We start from the raw sequence: 19,610 nt of genomic DNA on the forward strand, positions 1-19,610 counted from the left end.
CTACGGTGCCAGTGAACTTGAAGGTGATAGCGTTATTTTTCTTAGTAGCTAGTTTCGTAATGGAAAAAAAATAAAAAGTATTCATAGGACGCGGCCTATAAAGTAAAAGAAATAGCATATGCAGAAGAACGTGGAAACTGATCATCTGAGCGGCTTAGGCCCTCATTCAACAAAATGAAACCATTCACTATTGGCGGGCTAGTAAGAAAGAGCTGGAAAAAATGAGGAAGGCTAAATGTGCAAACAGAGGACTGAATACAAAATGGCCCGAAACTAGAAGATGAAGTGTTGAAATGGATTCAGGGACACCGTCAAAATGGCATTGGAATTAATACAAAAATAATTCAAATACACGATCGTAAGCTAGCGCTACAGGGAGCTTAACAGACTTTAAGGTTGGAGTTGGGTGCTCCTACAGTCTTATGAGTCGTCATAGACTTAGCATGCGAACCAAAATCAAAATGTCTCAGAAAATGCCACAACAGTATGAGGAGATAATATTATCTTTCCATCGTTTTATTGTTCAACATCTAAAGAAAACCAGTGTGGAACTAAGCCAAGTAGTGAATATGGACGAAACTTCTCTGACATTTGATGTGCCGAGTAACAAAACTGTTGCCATGAAAGGTGCTAAAACTGCAACTATAGAAACAAGAGGACGTGAAAAGATGTACTACACTGCTGTACTTTCATGTTGTCCTGACGGTACTAAACTTAATCCAATGATCATTTTCAAGCCCAAAACAATGACAGAACCTTCCGAAATACCTCCAGGTGCTGTTATTCAAGTACATGACAAGGTTTGGATGGACGAGGCTGATATCAAATTATGGATTAAAAGAGTGTGGAAGAGAAGGAAAGGTGCTTTATTGAAGAAGAGTTATCTTCTTGTGTTAGATCAGTTTAGTAGTCATTTGAACCTCTTGAAGTCTCAATAAATAAATCATATGAAGTGTATATGAGAAAGGAATGGGACAAATGGATAAGGCTGTCGTAGTCTAGATTGAGAGAAGACTTTAGTGTGAAATCTTTCAAGAAGAGCGGCAGTGAAGAACATCTCATATATGAAAATTACAACGATGTCGACGAAGAAGAAGAAAGTTCAGATGACAATTTTCAGGGATTTTAGAGGTCAGTTGGCGTTATAAATTTTATTTTAGTCTGGTTTTGCAGTCTAATAATAAAAATGATAAAAATGTTATATTTTAAAAATCCTTAAAAATAAGGTGTATCTTATAGTCCGCAGCTTCATATAGTCCGTAAAACACGGTAGATATCATCTTTTGTGCGCACAAACACGCGTAGTAACTTTCGTTTATGTCGCACAACTCCTTCCTTGTATGCTGTATCACCGTCCCCGTAGCTGAGGTAACTACAATAAGCTTGTGTGTTAGCACTCGAATTGGAGGTAGCCTTTCGGACATCAGTGGTGGTAGAAGTTTTCACCACCTTTATCTTGCCAACGAGTGGGGAGAGAGCTGTTTGCCTTAAGTTCCTTATCACCATATCTGCCTCAGTGTCTGGGATTAAACCACAAACATATCCGCAGTGTCCGATGGCGTGAGGGCATGTGACACTGTGTATGGTGATCCGTCCTTCGGATGGAGACTTTAAGCCCGGAGGCCCCCTTGGTATTTCGGAGGAGTAGCCTATGTGCATAGAGCACAAAGATGAGGCTACACTTGACATGCACATTACAGCCAGATACCCTCCAGACGCAGCTCTTTAGCATCGCGAGGGAAACGCTCTTTGTGCGCCTACCCTTCGGAGTGTCCCAGCCAGTAGCGCGATAGCACTCTTTCTTACTGTGTTGCGTCATCTGTGTGGAGTTACTGGTGTTGGTAACTGGTAAGTGGGCTGTCCCAAAATAAAGAAAATTAGGGTTTAAAGTCTAGTAAATTTATTTCTTTACTTATCTCGAGTCTGTAACACAAGAAAGGACAATACGCACACCTATATCTTTGGCAAATAAGGTTCCTGTGCGTTTGCATAGGCCAGAAAGAAGGAGCTGCAAGACTGCACAACTACATCGTTGTAAACAGCGTTCTTCTTTGAGACATCGCCATCCTTTCCACTTACAGTTCGGTTTATGCTGTACAACTCTGTACCCTTCGTCAGTGCCAGCAACGTGGGGTTCACAAGCTCTTACACAGTTGCCCGTAAACTACGATTGGTGTGTATTTGAGTAAATTAGACGACTTCACACATTGAAACATACAAATAACGAAACGTAAATACACCAGGAAAACATTTTTGTGACAGTAGTTCAAATCTCTTGCTTGTCGCCAACGTTTTCAGGAAGTTACAGCTGGCTGTAGGGCAAATGTCATATGTGGAAATTCTTTTGACATTTCTCCCAATTGCGCCACCCCTTTTCCTAATCTGAAAAGTTTCGTGCTCTAATGGTCCGTGATCTTAAGCAACTCACCCTGAGCGTTAACAAGTAAAAAAACAGAGAGAGAGAGAAAAACAAACTGTAAACGCGATGTAGCATTTTGTGGGCCCACTCCCTGTAACAGCAGCTACGCTGGTTTCTATAAATTATAAAAAATTATGAGAATTCTTTAACAACAGTGAAATTAAATTATGGATGTTAAATATAATTTCAAAACAGGAAGTGTTGAAAAGAAAGTCACATCTGTAAAATGCAGCGAATGAAATTTGTATTATTGAAAAATTATTGCTATAGTCTGCCTTCGCTGATTCAATAAACAAATTTAGTTTGGCTCGATTTGAACAATACGAAAATATTACTTCACTCGCCGGGAATAGTCTTAGAAGTGATGCATTTACTTGTCGATTCTACAAAACGGGGAAATAGTTGCTATTAAAAAATGGTTCAACTGGTTCTGAGCACTATGGAAATTAACTGCTGAGGTCATCAGTCCCCTAGAACTTACAACTACTTAAACCTAACTAACCTAAGGACATTACACACAGCCATGCCCGAGGCAGGATTCGAACCTGCGACCGTAGGGGTCGCGCGGTTCCAGACTGTAGCGCCTAGAACAGCTCGGCCACTCCGGCCGGCGTTGCTATTAAAATTTATTACATATGACGAGTGATCAGTATTACCACAAGAATACCAGAAAAAGAAGAAACAGAAGAGAAAAAATGGCCTCATGACGTTTCGGTAAATCTTTTTCTTTTCAATCAACAGGAAATATTATTTTCTGTCTGTGTTGATCCATTGTGAACGTGGGTCGGCGGCTGGTCAAACAAAGAAATTCGCCAAACAGCCGTGCAAATTGAGAAGAAATTTTATTTCATTTTCGCTACCAGTTTCAGCAATGCAATATGCCCTCTTCATGCCCCAATGCACCTCTCAAAAACTATAGATATTGGCATAATGGGGCCATCTGATTTTGGATGTCGTGAATTCTCAAGTCCTTCCTCCGAAAACTTGACTGCAACGTAGACGTTTGTCGTAGCAGTGTACCAACTTTCCAATACCCTCGTCATACACTGGAGAGCGAAAGAAACTGGTACACCTGCCTAATATCGTGTACGGCCCCCGCGAGCACGCAGAAGTGCCGCAACACGACGTGGCATGAACTTCACTAATTTCTGAAGTAGTGCTGGAGATAATTGACACCATGAATACTGCAGAGCTGTCCATAAATCCATAAGAGTATGAGTGGGTGGAGACCTCTTCCGAGCAGCAAGTTGCAAGGCATCCCACGTATACTCAGTCATGTTTATGTCTGGAGGCTTTATTGGGTAGCGGAAGAACTCAGAAAAATGTTCCTGGTGCCACTCTGTAGCAATTCTGGAAGTGTGGGGTGTCGCATTGTCCTGCTGATATTGCCCAAGTCCGTCTGAATACACAATGGACATGAATCGATGCAGGTGATCAGACAGGATGCTTACGTAGATATCATCAGTCAGTCGTATCTACACGTATCAGGAGTCCCATATCAATCCGACTGCACACGCCCCACACCATTACAGAGCCTCTGCCAACTTGAACAGTCCCCTGCTGATATTTCAGATCCATACCCGTACACGTCCATCCACTCGATACAATTTGAAAAGAGACTCGTCCGACCAGGCAACATGTTTCCAGTCATCAGCAGTCCAATGTCTGTGTTGAAGGACCCAGGAGAGGCTTAAAGCCTTGTGCTGTGCAGTCATCAAGGGTACACGAGTGGGCCTTCAGCTCCGAAAGCCCATATCGATGATGTTTCGTTGAATGATTCGCATGCTGACACTTGTTGGTGGCCCAGCATTGAAATTCTGCAGCAATTTGCGGAAAGGTTGCATTTCTGTCAGGTTGAACGATTCTCTTCAGTCGCCGTTGGTCCCGTTCTTGCAGGATCTTTTTCCGGTCGCAGCGATGTCGGAGATTTAATGTTTTACCGGATTCCTGATATTCGCGGTACACTCGTGAAATTTCCCTACGGGAAAATAGCCACTTCATCGCTACCTCGGAGATGCTGTGTCCCATCTCTCGTGTGCCGACTGTGACACTACGTTCAAGCTCAGTTACATCTTGATAACGTCCCATTGCAGCAGCAGTAACCGATCTAACAACTGCGTCAGACACTTGTTCTCTTATATAGGCGTTGCCGACCGAAGTACCGTATTCTGCTTGTTTAGATATCTCTGTATTTGAACACGCATGCCTTTACCAGTTTCTTTGGCGCTTCAATGTAGAAGGCAGCCATTGCAGCAACAGTAACCGATCTAACAACTGCGTCAGACACTTGTTCTCTTATATAGGCGTTGCCGACCGAAGTATCGTATTCTGCTTGTTTAGATATCTCTGTATTTGAACACGCATGCCTTTACCAGTTTCTTTGGCGCTTCAATGTAGAAGACAGCCGCTTGTGCATTCCGTCAATTCTCTACGCTGATTTACTCGGTTGGTCACAGCCGAGTGTCGGTTGGTCACAGCCAGTGAGCTCCCTGCCGCCGTTGGATAAGCAGCAGCCAGCAGCAAGTCCTCTCTCAGCTCACTTATTTGTTTCATAGTTTAATTCTTAATTTCTTTCCTGTTTTTGGATACCTGCGTAGTTTAATTCATAAATTTCGGGCGTATTATAGTGTTTGAGAGATGTAGCATCGCGTTTTAGTACGCGTATAGTGTAAATTCGTGTAGTCATCAGTCATCTGTTTGTTTTGAACAGCTTGTGAGATAAAAGGGAGGAAAAAAAATTGTTAGGGATGGATAGGAACTGCGTCTGTTGTGAACGGATTCAGGGGGAATTGGCCACCGTCCGTAAACAGCTATAAGCTGTGTTGGCCGTGGTCGACAGGCTCCAGGCTGTTGCCCTGGGCCGCGGTGACATTGGGACACCCGAGGCGACCGCTTTGGCGCCTCTGGAACCTGTAGCATCGCCCGGGATCTCTGATGCCACTGCGCCCCCGGATTCGGACGTCCCTGCCGGTCGACACTTGTCTGACGGTGACTGGCGAACCGTGGTGGGGTCGCGAATCCCTGGACGGAAGGCGAAAGTTGGTGCTGGCCGTAAGGTTGTACCCTTACGCCTCCGTAACAGGTTTGGGTGCTGCCCACTCCTATCAAGTAATTCTGAGCCAGCAAGGGCGGCCTCGCCTGTTGCGGCAGTGGCTGGTCTTCCTCAGAGGTCCGGACAAGCGCAGAGGGTGGGATTACTTGTCACTAGCAGCTCCAATGTTAGGCGTTTGATGGAGCCTCTTAGGGATATGGCAGCTAAGGACGGGTTGGTTCAAATGGCTCTGAGCACTATGGGACTTACCATCTGAGGTCATCAGTCCCCTAGAACTTAGAACTACATAAACCTAACTAACCTAAGGACATCGCACACATCCATGCCCGAGGCAGGATTCGAACCTGCGACCGTAGCGGTCGCGCGGTTCCAGACTGAAGCGCCTAGAACCGCTCGACCACTCCGGCCGGCCTAAGGACGGGAAGAAAGCCAATGTGCACTCCGTGTGCATGCTGGGGGGAGTCATCAAAGATGTGGAAAGGGTCCTTTCGGATGCCATGAAGGCTACAGGGTGCAGCCAGCTCCAGGTGGTGGCCCATGTCGGCACTAATTATGTGTGTCGCTATGGATCGGAAGAGATTCTCTCTGGTTTCCGGTGGTTATCTGAGTTGGTGAAGACTGCCAGTCTTGCTAGCGAGATGAAGGCAGAGCCCACCATCTACAGCATCATCGACAGGACCGATTGCGGACATTTGGTACAGGGCCGATTTGAGGGTCTGAATCAGAGGCTCAGACGGTTCTGCGATCGTGTAGACTGCAGATTCCTCGACTTGCGCAATAGGATGGTGGGGTTTCGGGTTCCGCTAAAAAGGTCATGTGTCCACTACACACAGGAGACGGCTACACGGGTAGCAGGGGCTTTGTGGCGTGGACTGGGCGGTTTTTTAGGTTAGACGGTCTCGGGAAAGATCAAAAAGGGCTCCAGGCGGCATGGAACTAGGTGATTCTCGAGCGGCTCCGTGACGAGGGAGAGGATTTCTATCGTCGAGGCACTGAACGAGTGGTAGAAGGTTCTGACCGCTGTTTGTAGGGTTGGTGGCTATGCTGCAAAATAGCGTCAGATGTCTAAGTCACTCTGTAGTGCAGTGCAGCATTCAAGAAAAGTTATACAATAATGTGTATCTTGTTGTCTTAAGAGCCCACATAAAAAGACATACCATCTCCCAATTCCAGCCAAATTTCATATTGCAGTGCCTGTGTTATTCTGAATTACTCTGCAAAATTCCTTTGGAAATGTAAGCACGTCCAAAGGTACTTTGCATCATAAATCAGAATAACACAGGCACTGCAATATGGAATTTGGCTGGAATTGGGAGATGGTATGTCTTTTTATGTGGGCTCTTCAGACAGGTACAGCGTCGACTACTGCGGGAAATCCGTGTTCGAATCGCGGTCCGGGATAACTTTCCAGTGTCATCATTCCATTCTACAGCTGAAGGTTGTCTACATTCGCAATAGCGAGTACATTTAATCCAACAGTATTGTCAAAAAGTGTTCCTTGCTTGTAAGGCAAACGATAGAACTAATAATCCCTCCCGAAATACTCTGACTCGGGGTGCTCTTTGCTCCAGTCCCAGCTCGCTGGAATTTGGATGAAAGAAGTCGAGCTCCAAACGGACCGTAACTTACAGGGATCGAATGAATGCGAGCCGTAAAATTTACGGCGACACGACGAAATTATTCTATCCTCAACGTACAAATAAAAATATTTTTCAAACTCGTAAAATGACTTAATCGTATTTACTGTCGTTATTAGTCATTCCTACGTTAATGATCCATGAAGAAGAGCTACTAGTTGAACAATGACTGCCTTGAAATATGTCATGGTTGCTCCAACGGCGAATGGTATCCGTTGTATTTCGGTGCGTGAACATAACATGCCAGAAACAAATACAATATTTTATTTTATTGTTATCTGAGAGGTCCCCGAGATACTCCAAAGCGTATAGCATTTTCTTCTTTACCAACACTATTCACGACACTACATCCAGTAATCGCGCCAAATGAATCACGCAACGCAAATAAAATGACTGAAATTTCCTCGCGTGTCGTTTATCGTTGCAGGCTTACCAGATGTGCACATATACGAGGTGTGGCTAGAAAAAAACCGGACTAGTACTGGTGAAACAATAAAACGAATGCAATAAGGCTGAAAGTCGCGTGGCCTGTCACGTGACTCTCGCTCCGCCTACTGCTCGAGTTTCATCTGCCTCCTGCACTCAGTCTGCCCGTGGCGTCTGTTTTAAGTAGTTGACATTTTGTCTGTGCATCGGAAAATGTTGAGTGTACAGAAAGAACAGCGTGTTAACATCAAATTTTGTTTCAAACTAGGAAAATCTGCAAGTGAAACGTTTGTAATGTTACAACAAGTGTACGGCGATGATTGTTTATCGCGAACACAAGTGTTTGAGTGGTTTAAACGATTTAAAGATGGCCGCGAAGACACCAGTGATGACACTCGCACTGGCAGACCATTGTCAGCAAAAACTGATGCAAACATTGAAAAAATCGGTAAACTTGTTCGACAAGATCGCCGTTTAACAATCAGAGCAGTGTCTGAGTTAACAGGAGTTGACAAGGAAAGTGTTAGGCAGATTCTTCATGAAAGTTTCAACATGAACAAAGTGTGTTCAAAAATGGTTCCAAAGTGTCTCACAATTGAACAGAAGGAACGCCGAAGAATGATTTGTTCTGACATCCTGGAAAGCATTGAAAGTGATCCCACCTTCTTACAAAATGTTATTACTTGCGATGAATCGTGGTTTTTTACTTACGATCCCGAAACTAAACGCCAATCGATGTATTGGAAAACTCCTGGTTCTCCACGACAAAAAAAAGCACGAATGTCAAAATCGAAATTCAAGGCAATGATGATTGTTTTTTTTTTTTGACATCAAAGGGATTGTGCACATTGATTGGGTACCAGAGGGGCAAACAGTGAATCAGCATTACTACATTAGCGTCCTGGCTACCCTACGTGAGCGAGTACGGAGAAAACGGAACGATTTGTGGAGAAAAAAGTCATGGATCCTTCACCAAGACAATGACCCAGCTCACAGTGCGTTGTCAGTGAAGACGTTTTTGGCAATACACAACATTCCCATCTTAGATCATCCACCCTACTCACCTGATTTGGCTCCTGTGACTTTTTTCTTTTCCCTAAAGTCAAGTCATCTTTGAAAGGAACTAGATTTGAGACTGTTGAAGCAGTAAAAGAAAAAGCGACGGAAGTAATGTATGGACTTACCGAAAATGATCTGCAGCATTGCTATGAACAGTGGAAAATTCGTATGGGGCGGTGTAGAGACCGAGGAGGAGAGTACATTGAAGGAGATAACATGAAATTGTAAATAATTGTAAATAAATGTTTTTTCCAGCATCAGTCCGGTTTTTTTCTAGCCGCACCTCGTATGTGTACAGAAGGCCACACCATTGTTTATGACTCAGCCTGTTGCTCCATCATACACGTGTCAGAGACGGACTCTCAGAGTGCCGTAGAATCGTGACATCAGAGAAGTATTTACATTATTCAGCCTCATTAGGCGGTCTCTACGACAAATGCATCGAGATATTCGGGATTTCCTCGAAAAATGCGCTCTTATTTCCCACGCTAACATTCGCTTGCATTATCAACATGGGGCCCCCAGTGTTATGATTCTGCCACATACGTAAAACAACGCCATACGTAAAACAACGCCTTAAGCAAGGCTCAGGGCTACGTGCATTTGTCTTTCTTCTATGGGGACAGCTGCGTGAAGGATTTCGTAGTCGGCAACTTAGTCTGGAACACTCTTTTCCGTTTGCCAAAACACTCCAGGTCATTTTTAATCTTCTGTTTTTCTTCCATCCATCCACTCGCTATCTTTTATCGTCCTAAATACCAGAACTCATAAACTGGTTTTATAAGTTCATTGTTAATTAGCGCTATTTTCTTTTCGAAAGTTCAGCGAACATTGTTGTTTTTGTTGTTGTCTTCAGTCGGAAAACTGATTTGATGCGGCTCTCCCACGTCAGTCAAATCAGTGCAAGCCTATTTATTTCACAACAACTACTGTAACAAATATCCACAGGAACTGGTTTACTGTAGTCGAGCTCTGGTGTTCCTCTACAAATTTTACCTCTCAACCTTCCTTCCCTCTGACGATGCCGCAATATGTGTGCTACCAGTCGGTCCCTTCCAGTAGTCAAGTTGTACCCAAGTTTCATTTCCCGCCAGATAGATTCCCTTTTCTTCACAAGTTACCCTATTTACCCATCCAATCTTTAGTATTCTTCTGTAGCACCAAATTTCTAATGCTTCTATTCTCTTCTTGGCTACACTTTTTATCGTTCAACTGTCTTCCAAGTTCTTTGCTGTCTCAGACAGACTGTCTACGGCAAACCTCAAGGTTTTTCATTTCTTCTCTCTGAACTTTAATTCATTTCTAAATTCCTCTTAGGTTTCCTTTAATGCTTGCTCACTGTACATATTTAATAACATTGAGCATAGGCCACAAGCCTGTCTCACTCGAACCATTGCTTCCCTTTCAAGTCCTTCGACTTTCGTAAGTTCAATCTGGCTTCTGTACAAATTGCAGATAATAGTACGCTTCCTGTATTTTATCCCAGATAACTTCATAACTTCAGTGAGTATATTTCAGTCTTATTCTTATTTTTCTTTCGCCATTGTCCCGCATTTCTCCGGCATCGGCGGGATTAATTTCAGATTTGGCATGGTTAGTTTAAGGGCTGGCCGGTTGCCCTTCATGTCGCCAACCCGCCACTGTGCACACACCCAGAGACGATCCTCGGCGAGATGGCTGACGTGACAAGTTAAATCACTAGAAATTCAATTCTACTGACCAGTATTAACTCCTAGCCGGTCGCTACCAACTTTAGTTATTAGAAACTCTGTATTTAATTGCTCTAACTTGTCAGTAGATGAGATTTATTTAAATCTCAGTAACGCAAGGAAATTATGCTACTACCAACTTCGCTTACACTTCTGATATACGCAGACGCACAAAACACAGTGTTGCCTGCTAGCTAAAGTTCCCAGTCGGTACCAGTCGGTGTCATATGACTTATATGGACTCAGCCATCTCGCTAACAAGGGGAGGCCGCCAATTGTGAAATTCAGATTCGATTCATACTGCGCATAATAAAAGCTCATGGCCAGAGGTGTAATGTGGCAAAGCACCAAGATGCACTTCTCAGCCGTTGTCGAGAAAATCGACAGTTAAAAGAAACCGTTGCAGTGAAATAGTCTCTACGATTATTAAATTTCTACAGCGTCGCGGCGCAGCGGTAACCGCTTGGGTTCGTAATCCGAAGGTCGCCGGATCGAATCTCGCGCCATGCAACCTTTTTTTTAGTATTTGTTTTTTTTTGTAATTCAAATATATATATATATATATATATATATATATATATATATATATATATATATATATACATATATATATATATAATTCCCGGCAATCAGTTGCAACAATTATGCATATAATAAGTTGTTGAAAGTCGTTTGTCGTGGAAAAACTGGCGACTACGAACATCATTATGTTTTCCGCAAACAAAGTTGTATTTCACAAATGTTATTAATTGTCTTCATAATGTTAACACGTACAGTTAACGGAAGACGTAGAAACGATATTCCGAAACCAAACGTTCGAATTAGAATAGAGACCCCACGAACACAAATTTGCTGTGGCAGGTATGAAATATTAACTCCGTTACTCGCTCGATACACTTGAAGGACAGATGTTGAATGGGTCGAAACGAGCCGCCGCATAACAGCGTAGTTGCCTGCTAACTTCGAAAGAAGGTAGATGCGGTCCCTAGCGCAACTTATAACATCGTCGAAAATCAGTGCGGACGGGAGAGCTTTGGTACACCCTGTTAAAAAGACGGAAAAATGGAGGCGGTACAATTAGAGAGCGATCCGCCTTCACCAACATGCATAAGCAATTAATTAATAGTATATATATATATATATATATATATATATATAGATATATATATATATAAAATTTGAATTACAAAAAAACAAATACTAAAAAAAAAAGTTGCATGGCGCGAGATTCGATCCGGCGACCTTCGGATTACGATCCCGAGCGCTTACCGCTGCGCCGCGACGCTGTAGAAATTTAATAATTGTAGAGAGTATTTCACCGCAACTGTTTCTTTTAACTGTCGATTTTCTCGACAACGGCTGAGAAGTGCATCTTGGTGCTTTACCACATTACACCTCTGGCCATGAGCTTTTATTATGCGCAGTATGAATCGAATCTGAATTTCACAATTGGCGGCCTCCCCTTGTAAGATGATGATAATGATGATGATATTTGGTTTGTGGGGCGCTCAAGTGCGTGATTATCAGCGTCCGTACAAATTCACACCATTTACACAGTCGAGACTCGCCACTTTTCCCGAATAATGATGAAAAGATTCCCGACCGGGAATCGAACCCGGGATCGCGTGGTCCAGAGGCAGCAACGCTAGCCAGTAGACCATGAGCTGCAGACACCTCGCTAAGAGACTGTAAGACATGTATGTAAGATCACAGGAGAAAATATTGGTCGCCCACTTAAAAGAGCATACTGGTCGCTTCGAAACGATGTCGATGCTGTAGAGATGACGTCAGGTAGTCTATGACCGTCCACCTCTGATGTAGGTCACACCAGTGAAAGGGGAGGACAGTCCAGTGCGTCTGCAAGGAACTGTGTACCAGTCACAGCTGACCATCGTTTTCAAAGCGAGCATGAATTGCTGCTTTCGGTAAATGCACGTCTATCCCATCAGGGGACCAAATTTACTCGCCTTCACCGTTTTCGTCCAGATTTATGGCAGTTCCAGGGCTTGGCCAGAATTGAAAGTGGCAGAGCCCCGGATGACCAACCATTTAGAGAAAATAGCGCTTTTTGGCCCAGGTCGGCGAGGCATGAACCATTTATGGCACCTCGTTCCCAGGTAGTGGTGGAGCAGCGGTAACGTTACAGACTAGTAATCGGAGGAGGGTCGTGGGGTAGGTTCTTGCATGGAAACGTTTTTAATTTTTAACTCTCAATTTTTACGTTACTTACACTGTAAATAAACCGAATTAATGCTCAATATATTGTGGTTCTTAACATTTTCATAAGAGGCATAAAAAGGAAAGGCAAAGGAAAATCTGGAATTACAAATAAATTTCCATCAAATAACAGTAATTACATGTCCATGAGAAATTTGCAAATAACGTTTCAAGAAGGAATTGTAATTAAAGTGTACAGGACTTCGAATTTCGTTACTTTCATTTTGACCTTGAGGAAGAATGCTTCAATAGACATTCCATTGTACCTCATCAGTTACCCTCGCCATTTTTTCGCGAAATATTGCATTGTGCGTGGTTTGCTGAGAAACTATGCGTTGACTGAGAACCCTTTATGAATATGCACAAAGTTTATTTTTCTATGTAATTTTAAAGAACAATGTAATCTTACAAATGTGTCGTTTTTAAGGTGTAAAAGATACCGATAAAATGACTAATTTCAGTATTTTTATGATGGACATCAATGCAGGACACGCAGATCGTCAATTATAAAACAATGAAAGTATATTATTTTGTATATGAAGTCCTCGTCTATGCATTACAATCTGTTCATGCAAATTTATTTGCAATCTCAAATTTTCCTTTGTCTTTCCTTTTCATGCTCCTTATGAAAATATTATAAACAAATTGTCCTGAGCATTATTTCGGTTTATTAGCGTAAAAATTGAAAATAAAGAATAGTTTCCACGTAAGGAATCGACACTACGACTCTTGCATTATTGTTCTGCAGAGTTTCCGCTGCGCCAGCCGCTGCCTGGAACATATGCTTACATAAATGGCACATAGCTGACCCGGCCCGCGCCAAAAATGCTACTTTTTTCTAAACTCTTGGCCACCTGGAGCTTCCACACCTGTTAGCTTCATTTCTGGCCAAGCGCTGCATATACCATAAGTTTGGAGAAAATGGGTTATGATGAGTAGGGGCGGTCCCATTGTTAGCCAGTTTCCGAGCGAAAATTGTGAAAGTATCTGCATGAAATGGACAAATGGAGTCAGGTACCCCGTAAACGATCAATGCTCAAAGCGGCACATCAGCCTGCAAGTCTTCACTGCACCAGACACCTCTTAAAGTGGCCAATAGCTGACTGAAGGCGTGTAGTGTCGTTCAACCAGTCACGATTTCTCTTTTTCCAAATTATACAAGGCGTCGAGAGATGTTTAACCTAAAGTGTTTAGAGGGTGTAGTTTGGGCCGGAGATTGTTCTGTGATGTACGCTGTCTACTACATGACTTGTGATTCTAATTAAGATTACCATGAAAATGAACCAGGATGTTTATTTCAAAATTCTAGGTGACCGTCCGGTACCCTTTCTTCTACATGGTTCTAAGTATGCTGTGGACACCAGCTCCTTCTAATACACTGAAGAGCCGAAGAAATTGGTACACACGCCCAATATCATGTAGAGCCCCGGCGAGCACGCAGAAGTGCCGCAACACGACGTGGCATGGACTCGACTTATGTCTGAAGTAACGCTGGAGTGAACTGACACCATGAATCCTGCAGGGCTGTCTATAAATCCGTAAGAGTACGAGCTCAATAATGTTTATGTCTGGGGAGTTTGGTGGCCAGCTGAAGTCTTTAAACTCAGAAGAGTGTTCCTGGAGCCACTCTGTAGCAATTCTGGACGTGTGGGGTGTCGCATTGTCCTGCTGGAACTGTCCAAGTCCGTAGGAATGCACTATGGACATGAATGGGTGCAGGTGATCAGACAAGATGCTTACGTCCGTGTCAACTGTCTGAGTCGTATCTGCACGTATCAGCGGTCCCTTATCACTCCAACAGCACACACCCTACACCATTACAGAGCCTCCACCAGCTTTAACAGTCCCCTGCTGACATGCAGGGTCCATAGATTCATGAATATGTCTCCATACCCATACTCGTCCATCCGCTCGATACAATATGAAACGAGACTCGTCCGACCAGGTCCGCAGCTCGTGGTCGTGCGGTAGCGTTCTTGTTTCCCACGCCCGGGTTCCCGGGTTCGATTCCCGGCGGGGTCAGGGATTTTCTCTGCCTCGTGATGACTGGGTGTTGTGTGCTGTCCTTAGGTTAGTTAGGTTTAAGTAGTTCTAAGTTCTAGGGGACTGATGACCATAGATGTTAAGTCCCATAGTGCTCAGAGCCATTTGAACCATTTTCGTCCGACCAGACAGCAGGTTTCCAGTCATCAACAGTCCTACAGGAAAATCCCCTCTTCATCGCTACCTCGGAATGCTGTGTCCCATCGCTCGTTCCGCCGACTATAACACTACGTTCAAACTCACGTAAATCTTGATAACCTGCCGTTGTAGCAGCAGTAATCGATCTAACAACTGCGCCATACGCTTGTCTTATACAGGCGTTGCCGACCGCAGTGCCGCATTCTACCTGTTTAGATATTTCTGTATTTGAATACGTATGCCTATACCAGATTCCTTGGCGCTTCGGTGTATAAAGGCAGCTATGTTCACAGAACTGCGTGCGTACGTTTCTGCTTTGATGAAAAATCAAGCAGTCAACAGGATCTTGACTGGCTCGCTAAATCTCCCGATTTTATCCCCATAGAAAATGCCTGGGACTATTTGGCACAGCGACTGAAAAGTAGTAATCAACATCCAGGCAGTTTGGTAGCTCTTCGGGATCTAATCAATACTTAGTGGTTTCAGCTGGTCACGGCCACATTTACGGCATAGCTGAAGAAATTTGGCTAGAGCCGAAGTCAGATGGTTCAAAAATGGTTCAAATGGCTCGAAGCACTATGGGACTTAACATCTGAGGTCATCAGTCCCCTAGAACTTCAGAACTACTTAAACCTAACTAACCTAAGGACATCATACACATCCATGCCCGAGGCAGGATTCGAACCTGCGACCGCAGCAGCCATGTGGTTCCAGACTGAAGCGCCTAGAACCGCTCGGCCACCACGAACGGCTGAAGTCAGATGGCATTAATGTGACTTCGGCTTGGGGTGCTTATGTTTTGTCCCGTGTTTTTAACCCTTGCATTACCAAGCCAGTTGTTCTGCCTACCCCACGGTGATTTTCTCCGTATTATTACCTTATGTGAAGTTTTACACAACTGTGGTCTCATAACTTTGTCTAAAAAGACTGAAATTGTATTCACACTCGTGAATCACGCGTTTTTGTTCTATTTTTATTGTTATTGACATGATATATTGCTGGAGTACTGAGACTACCCCACTTGGCATGAAATTCCTTATTTTCTTATCTGTCAAAAATGGAAGTTTTACGAAATATTTCTCACATTCATGTTCGTTAATTAATTTTTACACTGCAGAATTCCAATAATAAAGAAATACCGAAGGAATTTTTGCCCGATTGAAAGAGAAATGTACATTCTTCAACTTGATTGTAGTTTGCTGTATCTCAAAAAAAAGGCAAGTCGGTAATCTTATTCTGCATTCAGCATCATGAGAGGCAATGAATGCATAACAAATCGAATACAAACCTAAAATCATACTCCTTTACAACAAAACCTAAGGTGTCGTAGATAATGGAGAAAAAGTGACAAGGTAGTACTGCTGTGTTAGAGGAACTAGGTGGTACCCTCTAAGAACTTTCATGGAGATGGTAGGTATTGCAACACTGAATGCGTAATTATATTCCGTATACACAAGAATTTTCTGAGTGGCGGGAGATTAATCGTAGCCGACGGAAACTGTTCATGATTGAGGTTGGATGGCACCATGGAAGAGAGAACTATAAATATTATCGGCATTCATAAGGATGTACAAGATTCACTGAAAGCATGTGGTATCGAAATTCCGACAGTAGTGATACATCCCCAGTGTTCCAAGTTACCAATACCATTGCGATTTCAAGATTGCAAAGAGGAACGAAGATCAGATAACAAGATTCTCTTGTGTAACATATAAGAAATCCGTTTGTAATACACTCAGAGAAAAAAAGTGTTAGTGTGAATACCGAAGCATGGATGGTATAAAATTTATTGTACAAGGTGTCCATAAATTATCTTAACGGCTGATAGTAGATATTAACAAACGGATTTCAACATGTAACAACATAACTCATAAAGATTTGTTTACTCATTTATACACGTCAATGTATGTGTCCTTAGTGGTACGGATAATCTGTAGTCTGAATTCCGTTTCTCTCCAGGTACGATTCAGAATCTCTACGGTGACATTTTCAAATGTGTTTCGAATACGTGCCTTCAAGTCCTGTAGGTCTGTAACCTCGGTTAGGTACACCTGATTCTTGACAAAACCCCACAGGAAGAAGTCTAATGGTGTGAGGTCAGGGGATAGAGTCGGTCATCGCATTAGACCATCTCGTCGAGTCCATCTATCCGCAAACTTGTCGTCTAGAAACTGACGGACATTTAGGGACCAGTTAGGTGGTGCCCCGTCCTGCTGAAACATGACATCAGGTTACAGGTGTTCCAGCTGTGACGCAGTAAATGTAACATGTCGTTATTTCCCGTTGCCTTCCACTGGTGATGATGAAATGATAATGAGGAGAACACAACACTCAATCCCTGAGCGGAGAAAATCTCCGACCCAGTCGGGAATCGAACCCGGGCCCCTTGGCTGACCACTCAGCTATCGGGGCGGACTATGATCACAAAGGTTCTCACCAGTAAATTTAACATGTCGTGATAAACATTACCGTTGACGGCAGACTCGATGAAAACGAGTGGACCAGTGATGCAACTGTGCATCAGTCTGCACCAGACATCGACCTTTCCATTTCACGTGTAACATGAAGATTCTGTGAACCACGTATATGAACGTTATGACGATTGAGTTTGCCGGATAGTTGAAACGTTGCCTCACTGAGTAAAAAACTTTTTCCAGGAAGTCACTGTCTGCTTCAGTTTTTCCAGTAATCCACTGCAAACTGCTCACGCTAAGATTTGTTCGTAGCCTCTAATGCCTGAAGGAGCTGTACTTTGCAGCAATATAGCCGTAACCTCTTGTGGAAGAAATTGTGCCCTGTTGATTTCCTCATGTGCAACTCTCTGGCTGTCAGACGCAACGATTTTGTCGAACTCCTTAGAAACGCCTGCCGTACTTTGTCAACGCTGGCATCCGAGACAGATGGGTGACCTGCCCCATTTTTATGGAGGACAGGATCTGTTTCAGTAAATGACGTATGCAAAACCTGAATGATTGGTAAGGAGGGTGGTTGCCTTCCATACCGCGTTCGCAATTGTCGTCTGCATGAACCAGTCCACTCACTGACAAGGAACCAAAAATGGCTGTGAGCACTATGCGACTTAACTTCTGAGGTCCTCAGTCGCCTAGAACTTAGAACTAATTAAACCTAACTAACCTAAGGACATCACACACATCCATGCCCGAGGGAGGATTCGAACCTGCGACCGTAGCGGTCGCTCCGCTCCAGACCGTAGCGCCCAGAACCGCACGGCCACTCCGGCCGGCAACAAGGAACCCCTTGAGTGCGAGGTCGTAAGTTCGACCTTCATTAGGGCTCATTTGAAAGTGTTCTGTTAAAGATTATGACAGGAAAATTATTAGCTGCTAATGACTCATCATGTGCATTAAGTGGGCCACAGAAATCGACTGCCCGGGAGGTGCGGAGATCAACCTTCCGTGGAATGCACGCATTAACTTCACAAACTGGACATCGTCGACATTCAAGAAATGTTCAAAACAAACCATTAACTTGCACCGTGAACAGCGAATGAAAAATGCAGCGCTACTGTGATCACAAAACTTTTGTGTTCTGCCTTACGGCAGGTCTTGTCATGGGGGAAGCCTCGTCAGAGAGGTCCACCGCATGAGCGCCGAGGGAAGTGATTCCAGTGGTGGTTTCCCGTTGCCTTCCACTGCTGATGATGGAATGATAATGAGGACAACACAACACCCAGTCTCTAAGCGGAGAAAATCTCCGACCCAGCCGGGAATCGAACCCGGGCCCCTTGGCGTGACAGACCGCCGCGCTGACCACTTTTTTTTGTGATCTCATTTTGTTGGCTTTTGTTCATTTTATTTGTTCGGGGCGGACGTCCGATGACGCATGTTCAAGTTTATCGTTGAGCGAATAACTCAGCTTTTTTTATTACAGAGGCCATCTAACCCTCTGCCCGAACACGCTAAGCTACCGCGCCGGCGTTTTTCGTGATGCTTTATTTTCCGGTATTTATCGAAAAACGTTGGAAATTGATGTACGTACATAAAAGTGTAAGTACTTTGAGCAACATTTTCGTTGGGGGAGGTCATAACGTCCGTGACCACTCAGCTATCGGGGAGGACTGTGATCACAAAGGTTCGCACCATTATGGTCGAAGGCAAAATCCTTGGGAGCTTCAAGCCGTGCAGGACATTCAGCTAAGTATCCACTCTTAAGGAATGCATATAAAATCATATTTATTTTATGGGACGATGAGGACTGATGGAATGTGGTTGCATTCAACCGAAGCGAAACAGTCTGTCGTGGAGCTTATCGTGAAACCGGCTATCTTATAAGGCGTAGCTGAAGATAGTGCGATAATATGTTTTATAGGCACGGAAAAAAATCAGCCAGAGGCTAAATTTGTCCAGTGATTCCCGGTAGTATGAATTGAAATGTCACACACTTTTAGGGAGGGATAGTTTGCTGTAAAGGAATACGATTCTTGTGCGCAGACCAGGAATCTTGAAAAAGGAAGTTATTTTGACCAGCTACTGACGAAAAACAGTGCTAATACCCTAGTTGCAGTTCTCTTACGCCTGTTTTCCCGCTCTTGTTTGTTGTGTTGTAAATATTCCCTACTGCTCTTGCAAGTCCACTCCACGATGAAGAGTCGTAGGGGGCAGAGCACCTCCAGACTCGCGCAGCACGATAAATAACTTTCCAGCCAATTCACCATCCAGATTAACAGTCGGCATAATTGCATACGAATTCGTTAAGGTACTGATGTTAGTTGATCCTGATGCAACTCTGTTGGTACGTCTAATTTCGAGGATTTCTGTCATACGCATTTCCTTTTCAAATCCCGACTGGTCGGAGTTGAAAACAAATTACCTACTGAACGATGGGTTAAGTTTGTCCATCTCATCCACAAATTTATGGAGCGATTCCGCACTATACTGTGAATTGTCAAG

Source organism: Schistocerca nitens, chromosome 2 (genome assembly GCF_023898315.1).
Source record: "Schistocerca nitens isolate TAMUIC-IGC-003100 chromosome 2, iqSchNite1.1, whole genome shotgun sequence".
Classification (NCBI taxonomy): domain Eukaryota; kingdom Metazoa; phylum Arthropoda; class Insecta; order Orthoptera; family Acrididae; genus Schistocerca; species Schistocerca nitens.